This window comes from Corythoichthys intestinalis, chromosome 11 (genome assembly GCF_030265065.1).
Source record: "Corythoichthys intestinalis isolate RoL2023-P3 chromosome 11, ASM3026506v1, whole genome shotgun sequence".
NCBI classification, from domain to species: Eukaryota; Metazoa; Chordata; class Actinopteri; order Syngnathiformes; family Syngnathidae; genus Corythoichthys; species Corythoichthys intestinalis.
In genome coordinates, this window is record NC_080405.1 from 8951093 (window position 1) to 8960083 (window position 8991).

The following is an 8991-nucleotide window of genomic DNA, read 5'->3' on the forward strand; positions in this document are numbered from 1 at the left end:
AGTACTTTTGTTCACCTCAAAAAATTGTTTAATTTTGCCAGCTCCAACCATCACATTTTGCCCAAACTCATCTAATGCAAGAGAACAAACAGACGTCCGTAAAAAAACAACGATAAAACCTGACAACAGCTGACACCCACAGCAAACTAACATGAAAACAAACTACGCACACACAATGCTACAGTGGTAACGTCTGATGCTCCTCATAAATATCACATATATACAAAACTAGATGTAAATTGACAGACTCAGGAGCATTACCAAATTTATATATAGAACTAAATACAAAATTACAAATATGCCAACGTTAACAAACAGCCGCCATCTCAAAAGTACAACACAACTCAATACTAATAAAAAACTTTATATTACTTTACCATGCTGATGTAATCATAACCCCGCAGATACACAAAATTGTTTGATGATGTCATTTACAACAGCCAAAAGGCAAGTTTCAAGCAATTTAAGTTCCCATTAGACAATGAGAAGGGGACTATCTGCCACCACCCTGATCTACATATCGTCCAAGTTGCGTCACATCCAAATATGCATGACACCCAAATTGCTCCAAACTGCGAGGGCCCGTTCAGTCCTGCTTGCAGGCCTAGTTATTATTATTCTTCTTTCTTCATGGCAAATGAAAATGGCCAATTTGGAGGCCTGAACATGCACGAAAAGTCACCAAAATTTGCACATACGTGCAGATTCGCGTAAAATTTGATAATCTTGCGTCGTTTTGAAAAAATTTCAAAAAATGGCTCAGTGGCGCCCCCTTGACCCTTAAAATTTTCAAAAAGGCCTCTCCTCTCAGGTTTTCAACGTAGAGCGATGAAATTTGGGGAGTAGATACCTTATGCCTAACTGTTCAAAAAAGCCTCTTGCACCCATATTCCAAATCCGACAGGAAATCGGATATTTTGGATCAAATGTGAAATTTTTTCGGTTCACAGTTGGAGTTTACGTTTGGAGGCCTGAACATGCACGAAAACTCACCAAAATTTGCACATACATGCAACTTTGCGTAAATTTTGATAATCTACAAAAAAATTTAACAAAATCGCTCAGTGGCGCCCCCTTGAAATTTTCAAAAAGGCCTTTCCTATTAGGTTTTTTCAACGTAGAATGATGAAATTTGGTGAGTCGATACATTGCGTAAAACTGCTCCAAAAAGTCTCTTGCACCTATATTCCACATCCAACAGGAAGTCGGAAATTTTGGATCAAATGCGAAATTTTATCGATTTACATTTGAGACCTTGTCGCTGAAGAAAATAGTTGGATCGTCTTCAAAATTGGTCAGACTATACAGGAGACATATGAGATCTTAAGTTTTCAAAATGGTGAGTTTTCATCCAAGGGTCTGGCCTGGGCGTAGTCCCAAAGTTGGCCATTTTTGGGCAAAACACCAAATTCAGAAAATGATTAAAAACTCCGTGATACAACGTTCAATCTTTTTCATTTCTAGCAAGTATATGAGATATCCCAGCCTGAACACGACTGCATTTAAATTTTACCCATTAGGCTTGGCGCCCCCTAGTGGGAACAGGAAATGGCCTTCTTTACGAGACAGGCTCCTCCTCCAAGGGAAAAAAATCTATTGACCTCAAACCTGTTTCAGGGGAGCCTCAAGACATGTGTTCAGGTGCCTAATGAAAAATATTGAGGTTTTGTAGAAGCGGAGAGGTACAAACTGGAAGTGAAAATGACCGTCAACAATTTGTCTCGCCAAAAACTTTGAACAGTCATAACTCGGCAGATATACAACATATCTGCGCCAAACTTCCCGTGTTTGTTGAGAGTCATACCCTGAAGGTTCGTGTAGGGGTCATTTGCATCAACTCTACAGTGCCAACTAGTGGCGACAGAAAGAAGTTTTAAAAAAGGCCTTTCCTATTGGGTTTTTCCAACATAGAGTGAGGAAATTTGGGGAGTTGATACCTTGTGCAAAACTGCTCCAAAAAGTCTCTTGCACCCATTTTCCAAATCCAACAGGAAATCGGGTATTTTGGATCAAATGTGAAATTTTTATCGGTTCACAGTAGGAGTTTACATTTGGAGGCTTGAACATGCACGAAAACTCACAAAAATTTCGACATACATGCGGCTTTGCATAACGTTCAATAATCTTGCAACGTTACGAAAAAATGTAACAAAATGGCTCAGTGGCGCCCCCTTGAAATTTTCAAAAAGGCCTCTCCATTTAGGTTTTTTCAACGTAGATGGATGAAATTCGGAGAGTCAATACCTTGTACAAAACTGCTCCAAAAAGTCTCTTGCATGCGTATTCCAAACCCAACAGGAAATCGGGTATTTTGGATTGAATGTGAATTTTTTATCGATTTACAGTGTGCACATTTTACACCTTGGCACCTAGGGAATTAGTTTGATCATTCTCAAAATTGGCGAGACTGTTCATGAGGCATATGAAATCTTAAGTTATCAAAATGGTGTGTTTTCATTCACGGGCCTGACCTGGGCGGGGTGCCAAAGTCGGCCATTTTTTCGCCAAAACACCGAATTCGGAAAATGACTGATAACTCCCTCATACAACGTTCAATCTATTTTAAATCTGCCATGTGTGTGAGGTATACCAGCCTGAGCACGACTGGATTGAAAATTTACCATTTGTGCCTGGCGCCTCCTAGTGGGAACAGGAAATGCCCTTTTTTACGGTGACACACTCCTCCTCCAAGGGAAAAAATTAATCGACCTCAAACCTGCATAAGGGAAGCCTTAAGACCTGTCTTCAGGTGCCTGATGAAAAATATTGAAGTTTCGTTGAAGCGGAGGGGTCCAAACAGGAAAGTGAAAATGACTGTCAATAATTTTTCTCTCCAAAAATTTTGAACAGTCATAACTCGGCAGATATACAACATATCTGCGGCAAACTTCCCGTGCTTGTTGAGAGTCATACCCTGAAGGGCCTTGTAGGGGTCATTTGCATCAAACCTACAGCGCCAACTAGTGGCAATAGAAAGTCACTCGTTTTTCCAATACATGTTCAGTTCTTTTCAGGTTGGTCATTGTAGTTTCAAGACCTATTAAAATACTTATTTACGGCCCATGTCCACGTGTCTCTGTCTGTTGCCGTGACGACCCTTTGTTCGCCATTTAAAGGAAATATTTTTTTTCAGAGACTCAGGCAGCTTATAGAGCCACAGTATTTGGCACACTTGGTCGAATTGGCCGAGTTAGAAGATTAATTTTGGGTTTTGAATAAGGGCTTGGCTGCACAGCTCAGTAGTGGCTCCTTTTTTGTAGTACTCTCTCCAATAGGGGTTTTTATCTCTTGGGTGTGGGAATGTAAATAGGCGACTTTCGAGCATGTTAGGTTCTAATGAGATAATTAGAGAGGAGGATCTGCCACCAGCCTGACCTGCACACAGTCCGAGTTGCGTGACGTCCGAGTTGCGCTAGATTGCGAGGGCCCGTTCAGTCCTGCTTGCAGGCCTAGTTATTATTATTATTATTATTATTATTATTATTCTTTTTTCAGGGCAAATGAAAATGGCCAATTTGGAGGCCTGAACATGCACGAAAAGTCACCAAAATTTGCACATACGTGCCGCTTCGCGTAAATTTCGATAATCTTGTGTCGTTTTGAAAAAATGTCAAAAAATGGCTCAGTGGCGCCCCCTTTACCCTTAAAATTTTCAAAAAGGCCTCTCCTCTCAGGTTTTCAACGTAGAGCAATGAAATTTGGGGAGTAGATACCTTATGCCTAACTGTTCAAAAAAGCCTCTTGCACCCATATTCCAAATCCAACAGGAAATCGGATATTTTGGATCAAATGTGAAATTTTTATCGGTTCACAGTTGGGGTTTACATTTGGAGGCCTGAACATGCACGAAAACTCACCAAAATTTGCACATACATGCAACTTTGCGTAAATTTTGATAATCTACAAAAAAATTTAACAAAATCGCTCAGTGGCGCCCCCTTGAAATTTTCAAAAAGGCCTTTCCTATTAGGTTTTTTCAACGTAGAACGATGAAATTTGGCGAGTCGATACATTGTGCAAAACTGCTCCAAAAAGTCTCTTGCACCCATATTCCAAATCCAACAGGAAGTCGGAAATTTTGGATCAAATGTGAAATTTTATCGATTTACATTTGAGACCTTGTCGCTGAAGAAAATAGTTGGATCGTCTTCAAAATTGGTCAGAGTATTCAGGAGACATATGAGATCTTAAGTTTTCAAAATGGTGTGTTTTCACTCAAGGGTCGGGCCTGGGCGTGGTCCCAAAGTCGGCCATTTTTGGGCAAAATACCAAATTCAGAAAATGATTAAAAACTCCGTGATACAACGTTCAATCTTTTTCATTTCTAGCATGTATATGAGATATCCCAGCCTGAACACGACTGCATTGAAATATTACCCATTAGGCCTGGCGCCCCCTAGTGGGAACAGGAAATGGCCTTCTTTACGAGACAGGCTCCTCCTCCAAGGGAAAAAAAACTATTGACCTCAAACCTGTTTCAGGGGAGCCTCAAGACATGTGTTCAGGTCCCTGATAAAAAATATTGAGGTTTCGTTGAAGCGGAGAGGTCCAAACTGGAAGTGAAAATGACCGTCAACAATTTGTCTCGCCAAAAATTTTGAACAGTCATAACTCGGCAGATATGCAACATATCTGCGCCAAACTTTCCGTGTTTGTTGAGAGTCATACCCTGAAGGTTCTTGTAGGGGTCATTTGCATCAACTCTACAGTGCCAACTAGTGGCGAAAGAAAGAAGTTTTAAAAAAGGCCTTTCCTATTGGGTTTTTTCAACATAGAGCAAGGAAATTTGGGGAGTAGATACCTTATGCAAAACTGCTCCAAAAAGTCTCTTGCACCCATATTCCAAATCCAACAGGAAATTGGGTATTTTGGATCGAATGTGAAATTTTCATGGGTTCACAGTAAGAGTTTACATTTGGAGGCTTGAATATGCATAAAAACTCACCAAAATTTGCACATACATGCGGCTTTGGATAACGTTCGATAATCTTGCAACGTTACGAAAAAATTTAACAAAATGGCTCAGTGGCGCCCCCTTGAAATTTTCAAAAAGGCCTCTCCATTTAGGTTTTTCTAACATAGAGTGATGAAATTTGGAGAGTCAAAACTTTGTGCAAAACTGCTCCAAAAAGTCTCTTGCACACACATTCCAAATCCTACAGGAAATCGGGTATTTTGGATTGAATGTGAAATTTTTATCGATTTACAGTGTGCACATTTTACACCTTGGCACCTAGGGAATTAGTTTGATCATTCTCAAAATTGGCGAGCCTGTTCATGAGGCATATGAAATCTTAAGTTATAAAAATGGTGTGTTTTCATTCACGGGCCTGACCTGGGCGGGGTGCCAAAGTCGGCCATTTTTTCGCCAAAACACCGAATTCGGAAAATGACTGATAACTCCCTCATACAACGTTCAATCTATTTTAAATCTGGCATGTGTGTGAGGTATACTAGCCTGAGCAGGACTGGATTGAAAATTTACCATTTGTGCCTGGCGCCTCCTAGTGGGAACAGGAAATGCCCTTTTTTACGGGACACACTCCTCCTCTAAAGGGAAAAAATCAATCTACCTCAAACCTGCAAAAGGGAAGCCTTAAGACCTGTGTTCAGGTGCCTGATGAAAAATATTGAAGTTTCGTTGAAGCGGAGGGGTCCAAACAGGAAAGTGAAAATGACTGTCAACAATTTTTCTCTCCAAAAACTTTGAACAGTCATAACTCGGCAGATATACAACATATCTGCGCCAAACTTCCCGTGCTTGTTGAGAGTCATACCCTGAAGGGCCTTGTAGGGGTCATTTGCATCAACCCTACAGCGCCAACTAGTGGCAATAGAAAGTCACTCGTTTTTCCAATACATGTCCAGTTCTTTTCAGGTTGGTCATTGTAGTTTCAAGACCTATTAAAATACTTATTTACGGCCCATGTCCACGTGTCTCTGTCTGTTGCCGTGACGACCCTTTGTTCGCCATTTAAAGGAAATATTTTTTTTCAGAGACTCAGGCAGCTTATAGAGCCACAATAGTTGGCACACTTGGTCGAATTGGCCCAGTTAGAAGATTAATTTTAGTTTTGAATAAGGGCTTGGCTGCACAGCTCAGTAGTGGCTCCTTTTTTGTAGTACTCTCTCCAATAGGGGTTTTTATCTCTTGGGTGTGGGAATGTAAATAGGCGACTTTCGAGCATGTTAGGTTCTAATGAGATGATTAGAGAGGAGGATCTGCCACCGCCCTGACCTGCACACAGTCCGAGTTGCGTGACGTCCGAGTTGCGCTAGATCGCGAGGGCCCGTTCAGTCCTGCTTGCAGGCCTAGTTATTATTATTATTCTTTTTTCAGGGCAAATGAAAATGGCCAATTTGGAGGCCTGAACATGCACGAAAAGTCACCAAAATTTGCACGTACGTGCAGATTCGCGTAAATTTCGATAATCTTGCGTCGTTTTGAAAAAATGTCAAAAAATGGCTCAGTGGCGCCCCCTTGACCCTTAAAATTTTCAAAAAGACCTCTCCTCTCAGGTTTTCAACGTAGAGCAATGAAATTTGGGGAGTAGATACCTTATGCCTAACTGTTCAAAAAAGCCTCTTGCACCCATATTCCAAATCCAACAGGAAATCGGGTATTTTGGATCGAATGTGAAATTTTTTCGGTTCACAGTTGGAGTCTACGTTTGGAGGCTTGAACATGCATGAAAACTCACCAAAATTTGCACATACATTCAACTTTGCGTAAATTTTGATAATCTATAAAAAAAATTAACAAAAAGGCTCAGTGGCGCCCCCTTGAAATTTTCAAAAAGGCCTGTCCTATTAGGTTTTTTCAACGTAGAATGATGAAATTTGGTGAGTCGATACATTGTGTAAAACTGCTCCAAAAAGTCACTTGCACCCATATTCCAAACCCAACAGGAAGCCGGAAATTTTGGATCAAATGCGAAATTTTATCGATTTACATTTGAGACCTTGTCGCTGAAGAAAATAGTTGGATCGTCTTCAAAATTGGTCAGACTATTCAGGACACATATGAGATCATAAGTTTTCAAAATGGTGAGTTTTCATCCAAGGGTCTGGCCTGGGCGTAGTCCCAAAGTTGGCCATTTTTAGGCAAAATACCAAATTCAGAAAATGATTAAAAACTCCGTGATACAACGTTCAATCTTTTTCATTTCTAGCATGTATATGAGATATACCAGCCTGAACACGACTGCATTGAAATATTACCCATTAGGCCTGGCGCCCCCTAGTGGGAACAGGAAATGGCATTCTTTACGAGAGAGGATCCTCCTCCAAGGGAAAAAAATCTATTGACCTCAAACCTGTTTCAGGGGAGCCTCAAGACATGTGTTCAGGTGCCTGATGAAAAATATTGAGGTTTCGTTGAAGCGGAGAGGTCCAAACTGGAAGTGGAAATGACCGTCAACAATTTGTCTCGCCAAAAACTTTGAACAGTCATAACTCGGCAGATATGCAACATATCTGCGCCAAACTTTCCGTGTTTGTTGAGAGTCATACCCTGAAGGTTCTTGTAGGGGTCATTTGCATCAACTCTACAGTGCCAACTAGTGGCGACAGAAAGAAGTTTTAAAAAAGGCCTTTCCTATTGGGTTTTTTCAACATAGAGCGAGGAAATTTGGGGAGTAGATACCTTATGCAAAACTGCTCCAAAAAGTCTCTTGCACCCGTATTCCAAATCCAACAGGAAATCGGGTATTTTGGATCAAATGTGAAATTTTTATCGGTTCACAGTAGGAGTTTACATTTGGAGGCTTGAACATGCACGAAAACTCACAAAAATTTCGACATACATGCGGCTTTGCATAACGTTCAATAATCTTGCAACGTTACGAAAACATGTAACAAAATGGCTCACTGGCGCCCCCTTGAAATTTTCAAAAAGGCCTCTCCATTTAGGTTTTTCTAACATAGAGTGATGAAATTTGGAGAGTCAAAACTTTGTGCAAAACTGCTCCAAAAAGTCTTTGCACACACATTCCAAATCCTACAGGAAATCGGGTATTTTGGATTGAATGTGAACTTTTTATCGATTTACAGTGTGCACATTTTACACCTTGGCACCTAGGGAATTAGTTTGATCATTCTCAAAATTGGTGAGACTGTTCATGAGGCATATGAAATCTTAAGTTATAAAAATGGTGTGTTTTCTTTCACGGGCCTGACCTGGGCGGGGCGCCAAATTCTTCCATTTTTTCGCCAAAACACCGAATTCGGAAAATGACTGATAACTCCCTCATACAACGTTCAATCTATTTTAAATCTGGCATGTGTGTGAGGTATACCAGCCTGAGCAGGACTGGATTGAAAATTTACCATTTGTGCCTGGCGCCTCCTAGTGGGAACAGGAAATGCCCTTTTTTACGGGACACACTCCTCCTCTAAAGGGAAAAAATCAATCTACCTCAAACCTGCATAAGGGAAACCTTAAGACCTGTCTTCAGGTGCCTGATGAAAAATATTGAAGTTTCGTTGAAGCGGAGGGGTCCAAACAGGAAAGTGAAAATGACTGTCAACAATTTTTCTCTCCAAAAACTTTGAACAGTCATAACTCGGCAGATATACAAGATATCTGCGCCAAACTTCCCGTGCTTGTTGAGAGTCATACCCTGAAGGGCCTTGTAGGGGTCATTTGCATCAACCCTACAGCGCCAACTAGTGGCGATAGAAAGTCACTCGTTTTTCCAAAACATGTCCAGTTCTTTTCATGTTGGTCATTGTAGTTTCAAGACCTATTAAAATACTTTTTTACGGCCCATGTCCACGTGTCTCTGTCTGTTGCCGTGACGACCCTTTGTTCGCCATTTAAAGGAAATATTTTTTTTCAGAGACTCAGGGAGCTTATGGAGCCACAATAGTTGGCACACTTGGTCGAATTGGCCCAGTTAGAAGATTAATTTTGGTTTTGAATAAGGGCTTGGCTGCACAGCTCAGTAGTGGCTCCTTTTTTGTAGTACTCTTTCCAATAGGGGTTTTTAT